The 20,907-nt window shown below is 45.0% G+C and overlaps 1 protein-coding gene across 4 annotated transcripts in view; it reads left to right on the top strand.

Annotated features, from left to right (window-relative positions):
- PLEKHM3 (pleckstrin homology domain containing M3) overlaps positions 1 to 20,907 on the top strand; it is a 176,204-nt gene continuing 155,297 nt past the window's right edge. For 2 of the 4 annotated variants that reach the window (XM_070581816.1, XM_070581818.1), the window contains exon 1: positions 228 to 477. The gene's annotated coding sequence lies outside the window, so the exon portion shown is untranslated. Of the gene's footprint in view, positions 478 to 20,907 lie in introns of all 4 variants that reach the window. The other 2 variants (XM_070581815.1, XM_070581817.1) reach the window with 2 other exon arrangements.

Raw genomic sequence — 20,907 nt, 5'->3', positions numbered from 1 at the left:
GCGACGCAGGACGCGGCAGGCCGCCCCGCGCCCTCGCTCTCCCGCTGTCCTGCCAGCCCCCGTCGCAAGGCGCCCTCTCGGCCACTCTCTTGGCCAGGGCAACCGCGAGGTCGGGTCCGGATTTGTTCCGACCGCCGACCAACACCCGGGCGTCGCCGAGCAGCGAGCCGGGGTGCACGCGCCGTCCTCCCCAAAAGCGTAAGGAACCGTGCGGCGCGGGGCGGAGCGTGGCGGCGCCCACGGCGCGCAGGGGCCGGCCGGGAGGGAGGAGCTCCCGCAGCCTGGAACTTGTGTGCCGGGCGTCGCTTCCCGGGCCGGGGAAGCATTTGAGAGCCGGACCGCGCACTTGTCAACACTGGGGCGCGGCGGCCGGGCGGCGGCGGCGGCCTCGTCATCGTGAGGCGGGCCCTCCGGGAGGCGGCGGCCCCGCAGGGAGCAGGCCTCAGGCCCTCAGGTGAGGGGAGAGGCGGCGACCCAGTGAGTGTCTGCCCGCAGCCAGCGGGGGAGGGGAGGCGACAGGGCTGTGGTGACAGCGCTGTGGGACCGGGAAGCTCCGGGTCCCGGTGCTTCTGCCTCTTCCTGCTCTGGGTTGTTTCGTGCCGGAGACCACCCATCAGTGTGGCGGGTGACGGGTGAGGGAGGTGACATGACGCGGCGTCTGCTCCTGTCATGAAGCCTGTACCAGGAGAGACCTGGGTGGGGAGAGACCAGGGTGAGGAGAGACCTTGTGCGAGGAGAGACCCTGTGCGAGGAGAGACCCTGTGCGAGGAGAGACCCCGGGTGAGGAGAGAACCGGGCGAGGAGAGACCCCGGGTGAGGACAGAACCGGGTGAGGAGAGACCCCGGGTGAGGAGGGACCCCTGGTGGGGAGAGACCTTGTGCGAGGAGAGACCCTGTGCGAGGAGAGACCCTGTGCGAGGAGAGACCCCGGGTGAGGAGAGAACCGGGCGAGGAGAGACCCCGGGTGAGGAGAGAACCGGGTGAGGAGAGACCCTGGGTGAGGACAGAACCGGGTGAGGAGAGACCCCGGGTGAGGACAGAACCGGGTGAGGAGAGACCCCGGGTGAGGAGGGACCCTGTGTGAGGAGAGACCCCGGGTGAGGAGAGACCCCGGGTGAGGAGGGACCCCGGGTGAGGAGGGACCCTGTGTGAGGAGAGACCCCGGGTGAGGAGAGACCCCGGGTGAGGAGGGACCCCGGGTGAGGAGGGACCCTGTGTGAGGAGAGACCCCGGGTGAGGAGAGACCCCGGGTGAGGAGGGACCCTGTGCGAGGAGAGACCCCGGGTGAGGAGGGACCCCTGGTGAGGAGAGACCCCGGGTGAGGAGGGACCCTGTGCCAGGAGAGACCCCGGGTGAGGAGGGACCCCGGGTGAGGAGGGACCCTGTGCGAGGAGAGACCCCGGGTGAGGAGGGACCCTGTGCGAGGAGGGACCCCGGGTGAGGAGGGACCCTGTGCGAGGAGGGACCCCGGGTGAGGAGGGACCCTGTGCGAGGAGAGACCCCGGGTGAGGAGGGACCCTGTGCGAGGAGGGACCCCGGGTGAGGAGGGACCCTGTGCGAGGAGGGACCCCGGGTGAGGAGGGACCCCTGCGAGGAGAGACCCCGGGTGAGGAGAGACCCTGTGCGAGGAGGGACCCTGTGCGAGGAGGGACCCCTGGTGAGGAGAGACCCCGGGTGAGGACAGAACCTGGTGAGGAGGGACCCTGTGTGAGGAGAGACCCCGGGTGAGGATGGACCCCGTGTGAGGAGGGACCCTGTGCGAGGAGAGACCCCGGGTGAGGAGGGACCCCGGGTGAGGAGGGACCCCGGGTGAGGAGGGACCCTGTGTGAGGAGAGACCCCGGGTGAGGAGGGACCCTGTGCGAGGAGGGACCCTGTGCGAGGAGGGACCCCGGGTGAGGAGGGACCCTGTGCGAGGAGAGACCCCGGGTGAGGAGAGACCCTGTGCGAGGAGGGACCCCTGGTGAGGAGAGACCCCTGGTGAGGAGGGACCCTGTGCGAGGAGGGACCCCGGGTGAGGAGGGACCCCGGGTGAGGAGGGACCCTGTGTGAGGAGGGACCCTGTGCGAGGAGGGACCCCGGGTGAGGAGGGACCCTGTGCGAGGAGGGACCCCTGGTGAGGAGAGACCCCTGGTGAGGAGAGACCCCTGGTGAGGAGGGACCCTGGGTGAGGAGGGACCCCGGGTGAGGACAGAACCGAGTGAGGAGGGACCCTGTGCCAGGAGAGACCTCGGGTGAGGAGGGACCCCGGGTGAGGAGGGACCCTGTGCGAGGAGAGACCCCGGGTGAGGAGGGACCCCGGGTGAGGAGGGACCCTGTGTGAGGAGAGACCCCGGGTGAGGAGGGACCCTGTGCGAGGAGGGACCCCGGGTGAGGAGGGACCCCGGGTGAGGAGGGACCCCGGGTGAGGAGGGACCCTGTGCGAGGAGAGACCCTGTGCGAGGAGGGACCCCTGGTGAGGAGAGACCCCTGGTGAGGAGAGACCCCTGGTGAGGAGGGACCCCGGGTGAGGAGGGACCCCGTGTGAGGAGAGACCCCTGGTGAGGAGGGACCCTGTGCGAGGAGGGACCCTGTGCGAGGAGGGACCCCTGGTGAGGAGAGACCCCGGGTGAGGAGGGACCCTGTGCGAGGAGAGACCCTGGGTGAGGAGGGACCCTGGGTGAGGAGGGACCCTATGTGAGGAGGGACCCCAGGTGAGGAGGGACCCTGTGCGAGGAGAGACTGAGGGAGAGGAGAGCGCGTCCTGTCTGTGGATTTAGTTCCCATCTTGGTCCCAGAAGCGAACCTCAGGTCAGGTGGGACTCCTGAGACTCAGTGGTCGTCCTCCGTTGACCTGCTCGTTTTTTTCTGTACCTTGAATGTGAGTGAAGGTGACAGCCTGTGAGTGACGATGACACCGTGTGACGGACAGCAGGCAGATTCTGGCTTCTGGGGGAGAATCACCCAGTCAGGGTGAGGGGATTTCAGACCCGCCTCGGACAGCACAAGTTGCCCCCAAGACACAGATGAGGACAGAGACCGGGCCAGATGGGTGGCCAGCCAGGCTGGGCAGGTGTGAGTTTACCAGGGAAAGCAAGATTGAGCCGTGCTGCTGTCAACTGATTTGGAAGTTGTTTCCCTCCTTTTCTTTTTTCCTCCTTGGAAAAGAGAAACACCTGGGTTTCTTTTCTTTAATATTTTAATTGCAGTAGTCATGGTGAATTGCGATTTGTATTCATTCATAAGGAATTTCATTATTAATTACCACATGTAACTTATAATTGGTGTATCTGAAATAAATTACAAGGCAGTTTTTGTTTCATTAACTTCAAGAAAATGCCTTAACCAAAATTGGGCTAGAAGGTCAGTAAACATGTCACCTTGGTCACATAGTCTAACTTTTAGTCAGTGGAAGAATATTAGGTTAAATCACACATAGAGAAGGGGTTTTAAAATCGTGCACATCAGGGAATTAATATTCCTGCCTGATGAGTTGTCTTTACCATGAATATGTTCACAATGTAATGGTTCATAGCAAGAACTATAAAGCCATGCTGGGTTGAATTCCTGCCTGGCCACTTCCTCTTGTGTTACCTTGGGCACTTGACGTGCTATGTTTCTTAATCTGTAGGGATGGGAGTAATAACAGTGCTGATCTCATAGGGTTGTTATGAGCATTCAATGAGTTAATAATTTTAAAGTGCCTAGAACAGTGCATGTAGTAACTGCTCTATACATATTTGTTAATACATAAAATAAAAATATAGCGTGCTGAAAGTAAAATGGGGTTGTCAGGAGCTGGGAGGAGGGGCAGAATGGAAAGTTGTTGTTAAATGGGTATAGAATTTCAGTTTTGCAAGATGAAGAGTTCTAGAATTTGTACAACAATGTGAATACACTTAACAGTGCTGAACTGTACACCTTAAAAATGGTTAAAAGATGGTAAATTTTATATAATGTATTCCCACCATCAAAATTTTTTTTGAATACCAGTGTTAGCAAAGTTATGTATTCAAAATCTTTATTAGCACACAGCAGCACCTTCCACAGTTGCCTTCACCATTGTGAAAGTGCAACTTCTGGCAGTCATCAGTAAGATTCATTTATTTAGTAAATTCGTGCAATTAAGACATAAAGAGCACAAACAAAAGAAACAATATCTCAGACTCTATAGCATGCACAGTTCTAAAAATGCCCCTCCACCAAGATTGCATGCCCCAATCCCTGGAACCTGTAGATATGGTGAAATATCGCTCCCTTGATTATGTTATGTTATATGGCACAGATGAATTTAAAATAGGGAAATTTTCTGGGTGGGCCTACTCTAATCATAGGAGCCCATAAAAGGGGAGAGCTTTCTCTAGCTGGGGAAATCTGAGAGCTTGAAGCCTGAGAAGGATTGAATATGCTGCTGCCGTTTTGCAGATGGAGGGGACACTTGAGAAGGAACAGGGCAACCTTGAGAAATGCAGGAGGCCTAGAGTTGCTGAGGGTGGCCCAGCATGGAAACTGGAACTTCAGCCCTAGGGCTATAGGGAACTTGATTCTGCCAACAAATGGAGTGAGCTTAGAACTAGCTTCTTTACCAGAGCCTTTAGTTAAGAGCCCAGCCTGGCCAACATCTTTATTTCAGCCTTGGGAGAAAGAACCTGAGGAGAGAACTCAGCCAAGCCCACCCAGACTCTGACCTTCAGAATTGTGAAGTAAGAAATAGGTGTTGTTTTAAGCTACTATGTTTGTGGAAATTTGTGGACATAGCAGTAGAGAATTAATACAGAGTCCAGTAGAAAAATGGGCAAAAGACAGGAAAAGACTATCTATAGAAGAGAAAATTAAATGGCTAATAGATATATGAAAATGCACTCTCTTTCCGTTAATCAAAGAAATGAAATTGAAGCAGTAAGTTACCATTTTTTCAGCTCTCAAGTTTATATAGATTTTTAAAAATTATACTTCTCCACATCAGTTAGTGTGCAATGGAGCACAGTCTCAGATGCTGTGAGGCATGCACAAATGTTACAACCTTTCTGAAAAGCTCATTGGCTAAATGTGTGAAAAGCCTTACTAATGCTCCTATACCTCGACCCTGTAATTCCACTTCTAGCAGTCTATCCAAAGGAACTTGTGAGAAATTTTTAAAAAGTTAATGATCACAGATGCTTAATATGGCTTTGGTTAGAAAAGTCAGAAATTGGCAATAGTCTAAATGCCCAAGGACAGGGGAACAGTTTCAATAAATTATGGTATCATCAAAAGATACGGTATTATACACACATTTAAAAGGATATTTATGAAGAATTTCAGTGGTGTGGAAAAGTGTTTGCAATTGTTGCTAAATGGGGGAAAAATAGGATAGAGAACTGTATCTACAGTGTGCTCTCAACTATGTTTAAAAAAACCCAAAGATCTACGTACCTAGGAAAGGGGCTGAAAGGGCCCAAATGGAGTGGTGCTTTTTCCCCTTGGGGGGTGAATAGGCATTGCTTATTTTCCCTTTTATACTTTTGTATATTTTCAAAATGTTGAACAGTGAACATGTATTAGTTGTTTATAATCACAATGGTCAATAGACATTATTTTAAAAGCTGTTAAGTCTCTACATGTGGGGAATACAATGAACCTAAAACACTGTCTGGTCAAATAATGGAGAAAACAAAAATCCATAAATAACTGTGTGGCAGAAAGTGAATTTTTTAGAAAAACTGTGAGATAGGAAATGATAAACATTGTTAGAAAGATGGAAAATAAAGTTGGATAACATTTCTTCATAGGGTAGTCAGTTAAAGCTTTGGCTGGAATATCATAAAGAAGGTGTAAGGTTGAATTTACATTTAAAGTCTTTGTTTTCTCCCAGATGGATGGATTTGAGGCTTTGGGCATAGACCTAGGTTAATTATACAAGGGGAAAACGGAGAGCTATGATGGATATGTAACCATTTGCAAAAAAAAAAGAAAAGGACCCCCACATGTAATGACTAGGAAAACCAAGGTGGACCTATGCTAGTAACATCTGCATTAAAAAACATCCAAAGCTAATATTTATTGAATATTTATCAGATACCTGATATACTCTATTCCAGTTTAATCATGTGTGCAGCCTTCCCATAATACTTGAAGTCCTATATTTACATATTTAAGAAACAGGCAGGTAGATGGGTGCAATTTTACTTACTAGTTTCAGAACACCTGATTTTAATAGAAACCTGGAAACGGTTAGATCATTTGGGGAGATTTTTTAGGATTCTCCATCTCTAGACAGTTCCCAGGAACACCAAACCACTGCTACTCCTTCATTTTTCCACTGGCTCCCTTTCCTATTTTCACTTCACCCTCTCCTCCCACACTTGTAGAAGAGTACAGAAAGTGTCTGTTGCCAGACTGGCTGATAGCCAAATGCTGATATTCTTCATGGGGAATGTTAACCCCTTAAAAGCAACTGTATGGGGCTGGCCCGGTGTCCGAGTGGTTAAGTTCGCGCACTCGGCTGCAGGCGGCCCAGTGTTTCGTCGGTTCGAATCCTGGGCGCGGACATGGCACTGCTCGTCTAAACCACGCTGAGGCAGCGTCCCACAAGCCACAACTAGAAGGACCCACAACGAAGAATATGCAACTATGTGCTGCGGGGCTTTGGGGAGAAAACGGAAAAAAATAAAATCTTTAAAAAAAAAAGAAATTGTGTGCTAGATCTCTCTCCATACATTGCCTTTTTTTTTTTTAAAGATTTCATTTTTTCCTTTTTCTCCCCAAAGCCCCGCAGCACATAGTTGCATATTCTTCGTTGTGGGTCCTTCTAGTTGTGGCTTGTGGGACGCTGCCTCAGCGTGGTTTAGACGAGCAGTGCCATGTCCGCGCCCAGGATTCGAACCGACGAAACACTGGGCCGCCTGCAGCCGAGTGCGCGAACTTAACCACTCGGACACCGGGCCAGCCCCACACAATTTCTTTTTTATTTTTCCTTTTTCTTTTAGAGTGGATTTTGTATTTGGTTCCTAAGTACTGAACTATATTCTAGCTTGGAGCTTCTGTGCAAGCTAAGTAATTCAGAGAAGTGAGTACTGAGTGAGAGTGTTGGTAAAATGACCACCAGTGTAATTCCACGCATTGTGTTTGCTCTGTTTCATTGGCTACTGTAGATATTACCAGACAAACAACAAGAAGCCCACATAATTTACCTTCATACTGACAATAAGGTGAGAACTTTGTTTGGTCCATGAGTGTAATTAATCTTGATGGCAAAATGAGTTATGAGCAAAAACCAAATCAAAATATAGAGGCCACTGCATTGAGATATCAGGCATGTTATTTTCATTAACATTTTGTTTGTTTTTCACACACTTATTAGTTGTTAATTTGAGTTCTGTGTTTGAAGTTGGATTCCCTGATTATATGCCACATTTATGAGTACAGGAGAGATTTGTTTGTCCAGTTATCTGGATTAGTGTAACCAATTTATAATTCAGTATAAACTAAAGCTGCCTGCTCTACATTATCCAGTTTACTTGTGGATGTTTATCTAATTGGGAAATTGCTAAATATCCACTTCACCTAGTGGTCTATAAATGTGATTACAAGTGTAGATTTTCAGTCACAGAACAGGCAGCACGTGTTATAGGTTAGAAAATGTCAGAAATTAACCAGCAGTTTTTATACTCCAGGAAATTAGCTAAATGATTTCCTCCCATGTGTTCTTGATCCATTTGTATTAGCACTTTACCTTTTCCAGAACAACTTATCTTCCACCCTCAGGGATTCATTGATTGCACAAGTAAGAATTGAGCACTTGTTTTATGCCATGGCACATAGCTCTTGTTCTTGGAGCCAGGAATACAGTCTTGAACAAAGCAAGCCTGTTGCTTGCCTTCATGAAGCTTATGGTCTAGCTGGGGAGACAGACAAGTAAACAGGCCATTTTTACAGAGTGAAAAGTATTATAAGTGGGGGGAATCAGGGTGCTACAAGAACACTTAAGAGTGATGTCCAAAATGGATGTGGGAGGACAGGGAAGAAGTGATATCTTAGCAAAGACCTGAAAACTGAATTAGAATTAGCCAAGTTGTGTGCCCGTGTGGTGGCAGCTGGGGTGTAGAGAGGGAGATTCAGGAGATAAGCCTAGGAAAGTAAATGGCCATGAGCTCTTATAGGCACTGTTAAGGAGTGTGTGGTTTATCCAGAAGATACCAGGGTTTTAATTTTAGAAAGCCCCCCTGGCTATAGTGTGGCAAATGGATTTGTGGAGGGCAAAACTGGATGGAGGGAGCCTGGATGGTGATGTCTGAACTGAGGCAGTAAAGAAGGAGTGAATGGATAGATTTGGCAGATCTTGGAGAATTAATGTGACTTCCTGATTTGGAGTGATTGCAAGTGAGGAGCTGGGAGGGTAAAGGATGATGTTCACCTTTCTGGGGTGGATGATGATGTCCTTCACTATATGGAGAATGTCAGGAGGAGGGGCAGCTTGAGGGTAAGTTGAGCAGTTGGGTTTTGTGCATATTAGGAGTTAGGGGACATCCAAAAGGCAGTTGCATATGTGAGTCTAGAGCTCAGGAGAACCATCTCTTCCTCATCCACCGTGTGGATTGCAGCTGAAGCCACAGAGATGGAAATTAGTCAGGCAGAAGAGGAACTGAATGTGAGGGTCATCAGGAAGATGGACGACACCTGCCTTTGTGATATGACCATAGGAAAAGGAGTTCATGCAGGGGACTGAGATAAAAGAAAGATACCGGAAGAGACTGTTCAGTGAATCTGCGAGAGCAGTGCGCAGTGGGTGTTCAACAGGCAAGTACTGCTGAGAGGTCAGATGTGCAGAGAAAAGTCCCCTGGGTTTAGCAACAGGGAGATTGTTGGTGATCTTTGCCTGTGCAGTTTCAGCTGGGGCAGAACCAGATTGCTTCTGGGGGAGAATGGTTAGGTGGTGAGAAGTGGAGTCAGAATGTATAAAGAACAAATATCTTCAAGAAACTAGGAAGAAAAAGGGAGAGGGGAGAAGTATCCCAGCTGTAGAGGAACTTGGGGGACAACAGGGTTTAATTACTTGTTTTTTCTTTTTTGAGAAGAGATACCCCTTTTGAATCATCCTGCATATTGCAGTACTGAGTCCAACTGGAAAAGCTGATGCACAGCAACTCATGCCATCTTGAACAGTGCAGGAGGAACCCTTGAGTAAAGTAAAACCTTATCTTAGTGCTTCCTAAACTGATTACTGTTACCAGTCAATCCACCAGTTTGTTGGTTTATAGTGGGAAGAGATCAAAGAGAATGTGGCGACCGTTTCCCTGGTACCATATAGATGCCCACTGTTGGCATCCTGTACCCTACTTTGGCGTTTACAGAGCAGTATTATGTCGTTCGATTTACACTCCAAAACAACCTTTGAAGAAGGTAGGATAGGTGTCCTTATTTGACCTACATCGAAGTAACGAATTCACTTTCAAATGACTTGCCCAGAATCATACATCTGGTAGTAGTGCATAGAAAGTTCAAACTCAAGTTTTCTCATTCCAGATCTTGTGGTCCAAAAGTAATCGCTTTTCCCTGGAAGGTTACATGTGATGTCTCTGTTTTCATTGTAGTGTGGTTATGTGAAACCCAGATATATCATCTTTGAGTACACTTAAGAAACAAGACTGAAAGTTGTGGGTCAACTTTGTTATTTTGTTTGAAGCTCATATACATTGATATTTGTCCTCTCATTTCCCCCAAAAAAGTCAAGTTGGTTTTAGAAAGAGGCAATTTATTTGGACATGACTTAAAATATTTTTGAATTATCTGTAGTTACATCTGACTTGAAAATATTTCTTTTAATTCTTTTGACAGAAATACTTATTTGCAAGGTGTTTTGTTTTTGTTTTTTGAGGAAGATTAGCCTTGAGCTAACATCCACTGCCAATCCTCCTCTTTTTGCTGAGGGAGACTGGCCCTGAGCTAACATCCGTGCCCATCTTCCTCTCCTTTATATGTGGGACACCTACCACAGCATGGCTTGCCAAGCAGTGCCATGTCTGCACCCGGGATCCGAACCGGCAAACCCTGGGCCGCCCAAGAGGAACGTGTGAACTTAACCGCTGTGCCACTGGGCCAGCCCCTGTGGGGTTTTTTTAAGCAAACATTTTTTACAAGTGTTTCTATTTATTGGCTAAATGAAAAATAATGTCTTGGGGAATCTTTAGTAAAAGTTTTGGGCAATTAGGACTGTGTAAACGTTTGCAAAAGCACTTGTTTGGCCTGAATGAAGTCACAGTTATTACACCCTTGCAGACATTCCAGGTGCTGTGTCCATGGTCACTAAGAGAATGGAGGTTGGGTATTTAGTTAGAGAACAGCCTTTTATTCTGTTTGTTCAGGGACCTCTCATCCACATTCCCTTGGAGAACTTACAGTGACACAGAAGTATTACAGGGGTGATTTTTTTTTTAAGTATAAACTTTTTCCCTGGGTGTAAAGATGATCTTTAACAATTAACTTTCTGATTCGTGGGATTAACAAACAGAAATATTATAAATAAATGTTAGGCAAAGTTGCCAGTGTTTGATACTAAAATATAAAGCACTATGTGTGTCAAATTTTAGCTATATTATCTCAGGGTAATTAATTTGCTATTAATTGTCATATAGGAGTGTATGTGCATTTGAGAGTCTTGTTTCCACCCACTGGCCATATTACCTTAGACAAAGGACTTCATTTCTTTAAATCTCAATTTCCTTATCTGTAACGTGGTAATAATAATAGCAGTTGTCTGATAGGATTGTTGTGAGGATTTAACAACATATTAGCTATGACTCTTTAATTTTGGTCTTGGCTTGGGACTTATAGGAACTATATTTTGTTTTTAAACATTTTGTTAAATACATCATTCCACATTTAACATGTGTCCACCCACATTGATGGAGTCCTTTGCAGGACATTTTAAAAGAGTTTAGTATAGTATCGTCTCTGATGCTGGGCAGCTATGTGAGTCCAACTATCGTATGCTTATCATGCTAATGCCAGATCAAAACAGTCAAAGAAATATGGACTGATCAGAGCTACAGAATGTTTACACATTGCAGTATTGCTTTTTAAAAATCTGTTCCATACTAATGATAATGGTCCATAATAAAAGAAATTTAAACTGAAGTTTGGGGATGAAAATGTAGTTCCTGCTGTTCTCCTTCATACTTTGTAAACGTTTCCTTTATCTTGTATGATGGGCAGAGATTTTTCTGGTTTTCGTGTTGTACATAGTAAAATAGCAAAGGTGCACCTTGTTATTTTGCTTTACCTTGTCCTGATCTTTGAGGGTCAAAGACAGTGTTTTGTCTGCCTTTGCCAGCCGTGCCTGTTGCCTGACAGAATTGGTAAGAGGCTGCTCAGTAGCCAAGGTCGTTGTCACAGATTAAGTCCAAAGGGGAGGGAGGATGCATGGAGGCAGCCCATTACCATGGAGTATGTATGTCCTTTCAAGTAAGAAGTGAGTCACCTTTTGCTTAGACCTTACATGGGTCTGGTACTTGCTGGATGACATTTAACAAAGACCCAGGTTCACATTTTAGAAGGTTCAAGTGTAGCAGAGAAAGAAAAAAATCAGTTAATTACTTCTCATGTACATTCACCCTAAATGCCTGAAGGAAGCAGTTTGGTGAATATGTGCTAACCCATAAGCTAATTGTTGTTTTGAAGTTTAAAGCTGTAAGCTTTCTCCCTTCTGCTGAGGCACTGCAGTGACCCAAGGAGTTGAAGTCAACAAGAAGTGAGGTGATTATTCATCTCCCATGACATCCCAGCCACCCAGCAAAGCCTTCTGTTGGCCTGGGGTGTGTCTGTGTGTCGGGAAGTCTTGGGCAGCCTACGGAGAAGCCCCTGCACTGATGCCTCGCTTTGTGCAGTTAGTTCACTCGGAGCTCACTCTTCGCTGACACCTTTGAGGCTGTTACTGTAGTCGCCAGACGGTATAGATTGCCAGAAGCAGCAGCATTTCAAGAGCAGGTGTGATTGGTTTTGTTTGTATGTTTGTTTCCTTTGTCTTTGGTTTCTTTCAACTGGAGTCATCTCTGTATACGGGTTATTGTGTTGTTTAATTGTTTTCTGTCACTTAAGACTATTGTCCCTTGATTAGTAGTGATTCCTTATTTATGTTCTCATAATACCTTTTGTATATTTCTGTTAAGGTACTTTTTACTCTTGGTTTTGTGTTGTTTCGAGGACAGGAGCTGTGCTTTGTGTCTCTAGCATCTAACATAGTGTTTGGGTGCTTGTTGAGTATAAATGGCTGTGCAAGCTTCTAATAGGAATAGTAGTTTCAGGTTTTACAAAGAACTTTCACATACGTTATCTGCATTTATGCTTCATGACTCTCTAAGGTAGATGGGAGAGGCATTGGCAGGGTTTCCATTTTGCAAATAAGGCAGGCCCGAAAGCCCTAAGTCAGCCTGACTTGGTGGAAGTCATTCAGCTTAGAAGGCAGTGCTGGGATATGAACCCCTCTGGTGTCACAAGTTTGTGTTCTTCCCATTGCCACACTTCTGTCCCATGGAACTAACTCAGAACTGGATGGCTCATGAGTTGGACTCAACCTACTTACTCCTTGTTTATTGTCCTTCTGACTTCAGGGCCCCTGAGCGATTTAAGGTGATTTAAAAGGTAATTGATCCTGGGTGGCTCACAGGACTCAGTAATTATGGATTCCAGGAACCTCCTTTTCTTCCCCAATGGGGCCTTCAATTGACAATAGCTGAGTCATCTTGGTCTCTCTTTCATCATCTTTAAAATCGTCCTACACTTTACTCAACTCTTTCCTGTGGGATTAATACATGTATTTATCAAGAAGCTTATCAAGCACTTTATAAACCAGGCTCTCAGCCTTGCATGTGAAGATGATTATTCTAGTAAAATCAAGTGATTTTTCCTCAGGTTAACTCAATTTAGGGAGTTATGTGAAAAAATTGGATGAAATTCAGTCTTTATTGGGTTTAGAAACACAGCCTCCATTACTCAGGCTCAAGTAGAAGATCTAAGTGGTTATTTGAGCTGATGACATCTTTAAGTCTAAAGCTGCTTCCCTAGCTCTTTTTGGGCATCTTGCATGTCTGGGTCTCAGTGTACCCCCTTGGGGTGGGGGTTACATTGTTATTGCAGTCTTTCACATATTTGGCCTGCACCAGCTGGCTCCGCTCCATGGCACCTATCTGCACCGGTCAGTTACTTCCTGTTGCAGCTGGAGGCTGACTAGCGACATGTGGTTTCTGTGATGGGAGCTTTCCCCTTGTTCACCTCAGTCTTAGGATGAAGATAATTGGAGTGGTGCTTTTATGTGTTTTTTAACCACTCTTCTTTGCCATGGAGGTAAAAGGAAATGGAAGGCATTGAGTCTCCATTTTGAGACACTCACACAACTGAAGTTTGTGTCTGTCTGTTTTGTTTCTAAAAGCAGGACATATTAGACCTCTGGCAGTTTTATGCAGTGGGCTTCCCAATCAGAAGCCCTGGCTTTCCACTCCAGGGATTGACGTAGGGGCGTAACAACATTATTGTCTTCGGTAGCAAAGCGAAGTGAGCAAAGTGAGATTTGAAGTGCTGTGCTTATATTTTGTTTGGTTTCCAGCAAGTCTTGGAGCATCACATGTCTCAGTGACTTTGCAAGTGGACACAGTAAACAAGCGCAGACATGTACTGGAAACTGCTTTCAGGGGATCGCGTGTGGTATTTCAAAGGGAACATCTCTTTACTGATATTAGAAAGAACTTGAGCTCTGAGTCACTGGGGAATGAGACCAGCAAGCTACTGATCTGGAGTGGTTCACAAAATAATTCCCAAGTGCTGCACAGGTGCTTTTGTTTCTGTAAAAGGTCTGAGTGAGGTGTTTGCTACCTGACCTTTGCCATGTTCTTTTTAAACCTGGTTTCAACAGCTTAGAAGCTTTCTCTACCAAGAAAAATTTTAAAAGCTCAAGTCAACATAATGTTTTGGAAAGTATGTCGAACTTTATTTTTATGAGCTTATAATGAATTCAAATATACTTTTGCCAGAAAACCAGAGTGGTATTTATATTTACAGATGTCAGTGATTTGAAAACATACTCTTTATTCAGATGTTCATTCAACAAATATTTACTGAGCACCATTGTGTACTAGCCATAGTTCTAGGTCCAGTGGGGGTTATAAAAATGAAATAAACAGGGTAGAGTTGCGGCTCCCAAGTTGTTCTAAGTCCAGTAGGGTAAGTATGTGACCTCAGGCAAGTTATCTGTGTTTAAGTCTCAGTTTCCTTGTCTGTAAAATGGAGATAATAGTACCCACATTACACTCATGAAGCTTAGAGATATAAAGTACCAAGCAGTGTATCTGGCACAAAGTAGGCTTTTGAGAAATGATAATTATGATCATCATCCTCATTTCAGAAAGAACAGGCAGCATGCAGTATATGTTGTGGGGTGGTACCAAAGGCATCCTGTGGCTGTTTAAAGAAAGAGCAGACTGTTTTAGGAGCAGGGATCAAAGAAAGCTATGGAAGAGGTGGCATTCAAGCTGAAGCGTTGAGAGAATTCCAGCAGGTAGAGGGGGAGAGGGTACCTCAGAGATAACTGTCAGTAAAGTTTTGGAGTTGGCAAAACATAAAATTGAGCGATAGCATTTCAGTTTGGAGGAAAGGTGTGTATTACAGAAGAGAAGTGGGAAGTTGGACGGGCAAGCTAGGCCAAAATTCTGAAAGGCCTAGAGTATCAGGTTAAAGAGTTGGACCTTGTTGTCAACAGGAGCCTCATTGAAGGATTTTATTTGCAAGTGACTCCCCAGTACCTAGAACAGTGTCCAGCTCATAGTTAGCACTCAACAAATATTTATTGAATGAATAACTGAGTGTGATTTTAGACAAATTGAGCTTAATTTTGCCATAAGAAAAGCCAGGTAGGTAGGTCCTACAAATAGTTGGGAACATGGGACCAGAGGTCAGGCCTGAGACTGACTGAGGGTGGGAATTTGAGAAGCATGAGCATAGAAGTGACTATTGAAGCCACAAGCGTGGGTAAATTGGCCTAAGGAGAACATGTCTCTGCAGTCAGAGCAGAGAGCTCAGGCAGCGCCCCCACTTGCTGAGGACACCAGGTAGGAAAGGACGAAGGAGGAGCCTGCAAATGAGAGGGTAGAAATGAGGGGAAAACTCCCTAGAGAAAATATCTGAGGCTGGGCTGACTTACAGCAGCGAGGAGGCTCAGGACTCGAAGAGCACTGGCGGGTGTGTGAGGCGGCCCCTGGGAGTGGTAGAAAGGGTCTAAGCGAGTGGTGCTTCATGCCAGGCCGTGAGGGCTGAGTGGGCACAGCACACTCAGGGACATTCCCTTTTTTTTTCAAGGTTAGTGTTTCCTGGCATTTGCTTTTGAGCATACGTTTAAATGGACAGTATACCCAAACTGAATATGTAACCTGATTCCAATTAAATATTGGACAAAAACACACCTAATTATTGACTTATTTTCTCTGAGCTATGAGATCATGACTGATTTTTCTTTTCTTTCCCGTATCTGTCAGTATTTTCCAGAGTTTCTATGAGTGCTTATTACTTAGAACTGGGAAAAATACTATGCAAATGTTTTTTTTAATGTTATGCTCTTTATGTATTGCATGGCAATAGACTTCTCGTTTATTGAAACTTGTATACAGTGTAGCCATTTAATGTTCCCTCCAGGTCTATGAAAATGGGATTCCATCTCTGTTTCTAGCTGTCCTTCTTCTCTGAAAGACTCCTGAATTCTTAGAGTTCCACACTGGCACCGTGTCCTTTTCTGCTGCTGTGGCTTGCTTGTGCTCCATGATACATTGTCTTTATGATAAAGCACCCTGAAAAAGCAAAACCTGTTGTAGCTTCATGGTCCAGAAATGTCATCTTACTAAGTTCAGATCCTCTTGTGGTGGATCCTTTACATTATGTAACTCAGAAAATTTTCAGTCACCTGCTGCCTTAACCAAAGTGAAGGACACATGAGAGCCACATGTGCTGACCAATCTTGTAATCAACCTTGGTTCTCATGTTTGAAAATGGATTGGCAGTCTATCCTAGGTGTCTGGCATTGTATTTTCCTCTGTAGTCCAGGTGCTTCTAAAGCTACGTGCCCCCAGGCACCCTCTCAGCACTCATTAAATTCTGATTACAAGTTATTTAGTCAAGTGGGAGGAAGTCAGCACTTTTACCATCCACGCTGGGAGAACATGGCATCTCTGTGTGGGCTGATCTGGTATTACTGCTCATATCTGCTTCTGCCTCTGTGTGGGAGGACTCCATATTCATCCTGTTAATTAGCCTTGCCTAATGAGCATGTAAACAGCAGATTTCCGAGTTAGAAAACAGTATGCTGCTTCTCCATCCTGTTACATTTTGATGCATGCATGGGATTCTGTGGGTTGAGCTTTTGTTACCACCCTGACAAATGGACCTCAATTTCTTAATCTATTAAATAGAAGAAATAACCTTTTTAACAGAGAGACTGTTCTGTAGAAAAATAAGATAAAATGTCTATAGATCATTGAGTTTGGCTGAAAAGTAGTGTATTATAAATAGTTGATTGCTGAGTTTGCCTTTGTTGGGCTGACCATCTTTCCCAGGAGTGACCAGGAGCATGTGGTAGTTGAATGGGTGATGTCCCGTGGAGTGCTCCATAATTGTGTGGCATTTACAGTTTACATTTTTTAAAGGCATGTTGGAACAGCTACCTAGTGAATGATCCACATGCAAAGCCATTTGATATTAGCAACTTTATTGGATACAAGTAGCTGAGTAGGGCATCCAGAGGTTAAATGGTTTCCCAGAGGCCACCCAGCACGTGTGTGGTTGAGCCAGATTTAGAACACAGTTCCAATTAGTACCTGATTTTCAGTTTTGTGCTGAGGCAAACTTCACTGAGCACACACACTGATTCTATTCAGTTCGCTTTGTCAGAGAAAGGTACTCTTCATATTTTGTCCCATCTGAATTTGTTTTTATTATTTTTAATTAATTGACTTCAAAACCAAATGAGGCAAGCTAGTAACAGGTGTTTACTTATAGAGACTAAACTTGCCATTAGACCCTTACATTGTAGTGAATTTGAGGGCTGTACATCCTAGGGAAAAGATGAAATCCCAAAAGGAGAAAGGTTGGCAAATGGAACCTAAAAGGATGAAGATATAGAGATTATATAGGAGGGGTAGGTAAGGCACCATGCCTGCTGTCAAGGAGCTCAGCGTATATAGAGAGGGATTGTTGATCATTTCAGTATGGTGGAGCAAACCCAGGGTGCTATGAGAGCCTGAGCAATTTGGAAGGCTCCCCAGCTTGGACCAACACTATGTCATGGAGGGCCATGAATGTAATGCAAAGGAATAGCAATGCGCTCTTTCAACACACGTCTACTCAGCACCTTTCATGTGTGTCAGGCACTACTCCACATGATTCAGATGAGTGAACAAAACGAGCATAAACTTCTGCCCTCGAGGAGCTTATATTTTAGTGGGAAGAGAGAAACGCTAAACATTAAGTAAATTAAGTGTTATGTTAGAAGATGGTAAATGCTAAGGGAAAAGGGTCCAGCCGGATGATCAAGGTTAACATGAACAGTGGTAAGTCATGTTGATAGCATCTACCCTTGATATGATATGATGAGAACAGCACTTTACCTCTATGGTTTTTCTCCCAAAAACATATAGCCCTAGTCTAATCATGAGAAAAACATCAAACAAATCCCAGTTGAGGGACAGTCTATAAAATATTGGACCCATACTCCTCCAAATTGTCACGGTCATCAAAAACAGGTAAAGTCGGAGAAACTGTCACAGCCAAGAGCAGGTTAAGGAGAGATGACAACTAAATGTCATGTGGTACCCTGGATAGGATCCTGGAACAGAAAAAGGATATTAGGGATAAATTGAGGAAATCTGAATAAAGTATGAACTTTAGTTAATAATAATGTATCAGTATTGGTTCATTAATTATGACAAATGTACCATAGTAATATAAGATATTACCTGGAGGAAACTGAGCGTGGGGTATATGGGAACTCACTGTATTATCTTTGCAATAATTCTGTAAATCTAAAACTATTCTAAAATTAAGGTTTACTTTTTTAAAAAAAGCAGAGTAAAGAGGCTCAGAAGTCCAGGGCAGAGATGTGTGTTATAATTTTAAGTAGGGTGGTCAGGGTAGGCCTCATTGAGAAGTGAACAATCACTTAAAGAGAGAGTTGGCCATGTTGATATCTGGGGGAACAGCCAATGCAAAAATCCTGAGGTGAGAACATGCCTGCAGATTTGAGAACCAGCACTGAGCCAGTGTGGCCAGATGGAAGGGAGGGTGGGGCGTGGGGAGAGGGTGAGGTCATGAAGGAAAGACAGCAGAGCAGATCCAGTAGGGCTTTTAGGCTGCTGTTATTCGTGTAGTGTGTGTCTGGAACCAGGCCGTGCGTTGTCCTATTTAATTCTCTCAACTGTCCTAGGAGAGAGGTATTATTAATTTGCTGATTTTGCAAATGAGAAAACTGAGATTAGAAAGGTTAAATAACTTACTGAAGTCCCATTGCTGGTGATTGGTGGAGCTGCAATTCCTTCCTTCCTCTGGGCCCCAGAGTTGTCGCTCCTAACCTCTGCCTCCTCTCTTTAGGGGCTGAACTAGATCTGCTGAACTAGATCTTCTAGGCCAGGAATTGGCAAACTGCAGGCTGCTGGAGAATCTGGCCCTCTGTCTGTTTTTGTTTGTTTGTTTGTTTTTCATCATGATAAAAACACATAAAATTTACCATCTTAACCATTTTAAGGCCAGTAGTGTTAAGTATATTCACACTGCTGTGAAACAGATCTCCAGAACTTTTTCATCTTGCAAATCTGAAACTCTGTGACCTTCCCCCTCTCCCCAGCCGCTGGTAACCACTGTCCTACTCTCTGTTTCTAGGAATTTGCCTGCTTTAGATAACTCATATACGTTGAATCATACAGTATTTTTTTTTTGTGATTCGCTTATTTTACTTAGCATGATGTCCTTGAGGTACATCCATGTTGTAGCATGTGACAGGATTTCCTCACTTTTTAAGTCTGAATAATATTCCATTGTATGTGTTTACTACATTTTGTTTCTCTTCTCTGGCTATTTTGTAAATATAGTTTTATCAGAACACAGACATGCCCATTCATTTCCATATTGTCTATGGCTGCTTTCCCTACTCCAGCAGAGTTGAGTAGTCGCAAAAGTGATTGTATGGCCCACAAAGCCTAAATTATTCATTATCTGGCCCTATACAGAAAATGTTTGCTGACCCCTGTTCTACTGAGGAGATTCTGAAGGGTTAAGAGAAGTGACATGGAGGCTACATTAGAGAGAGGAAAGACAAGAGGCAGGAAGACCTTCCTGGGTATTAATTGAGCTCCCTCTGAGTATGTGGCTTTGTGGGAGGATACAGACGTGAATATGGGACTTGCCCTCAAGAAGCTTAGAGTCTAATCGAGGAGCTAAGAATGACGCACTGGGGAGAAAAGACAACTTACAAAGTTGAGTCATTTAGTGATGCATTAGACATCCAGGGGAGGGAGGTACACGAGAAGACTGAGTCTTCAGGAAAGACTTCCTAGAGAGTTGGGATTTGAGATGGGTTGGATGGGATCAGTGTACGGTATGGAGGAGAGCATCAGCCTCCTCACTCATACCTTACAAATGAGGTAAGATGTTGACAGTATTTAGAGCTGTGTCTGGCATATGGTAAGTGCTCCACTCGAATAGAAGTTCCATGAGGGCAGGATTTGTATCTGTTTTGTTTACTCCTGTATCACCAGTGCCTAGAACACAGTAGCTGCTTCAATAAATATTTATGGAATGAATAAATCACTACAACTCTCAATAACTGTTTTTAGCTATTTAATTTGTACTCTACAAATACAGGCAAAGAGCTGGATCACTCACATTGGTGTTTTAATTCATTTGTTACACTAACAAGTAATTTTTTTTGGCATTGTTAAAGCAACAGCTGTCTTTATTACTTATTGCTAGAATAGTCATGATGTGGTGAGAGGGCTGTGAGTCAGAGGTACTGACAACAAAGGGAAAAGTGGAAAAAGAAAACAATGTCAAGTGATCCTAAAGATAGCCACTCAAAAATGATTCATTAATGGGGGCCGGCCCAGTGGCGTAGTGGTTAAGTTCACATGCTCCACTTTGGTGGCCCGAGGTTTGCAGGTTTCGATCCTGGGCACAGACCTATACACTGCTCTGCAAGCCATGATGTGGTGGCATCCCACATGCAAAAGAGAGGAAGATCAGCACAGATGTTAGCTCAGGGACAATCTTTCTCATCAAAAAAAAAAAAAAAAAAAAAACCTCATTCATTTATTCAACAAATATTTATTGAACTATAACTGTGTTCTGGGGGGGTCCAAGGATGAGCAAAATAGACAGTCGCTACCTAAGAGAGGATATTGATGTGGAAACTGGTAATTACAAATGTGACATGTGTAACTTACAGAAGTGCAGGTGCCATGGAAACTTAAACAAGGACTTTAACCTAGTCTGGGTCACTAGAGAATGCTTCCCTGAGGAAGTGGTGAGACTTGATTATTGTGTGTGACAAACTACTCCCAAACTGAGTATCTGAAAACAGTTTTTTTTTGTCATGATTCTGGTTCACTGGGCTCTTCTGCGCAGTCCTAACTTGAGATCTCTTGTGAGCTGCAGTTAGATACTGGCTGGGCTGGAATCAGCTGAAAGCTCACCTGGGCTGTCATCCAGGATGGCTTCTTCACTCCCATGTCTGGTGCTTCCGTGCTCCAACTTGAGGCATCCCTTTCAACAGAGTAGCCTGGACTTCCTATATATCGGCTCAGAGCTCTGAGAGATAGGAAGAGGAAGCTGCCAGGCTAGTTAATGGCTCACCTCAGATGGGCACAGCATTATTTCTGCCACACTCTGTTGATCAAAACATCACAAGTTCTGCCAAGATTCAAGG

Source organism: Equus przewalskii, chromosome 17, assembly GCF_037783145.1.
Source record: "Equus przewalskii isolate Varuska chromosome 17, EquPr2, whole genome shotgun sequence".
NCBI lineage: Eukaryota > Metazoa > Chordata > Mammalia > Perissodactyla > Equidae > Equus > Equus przewalskii.
Note: the sequence above shows the minus strand (reverse complement) of the source record. Positions and strands in the feature narration are given on the sequence as shown.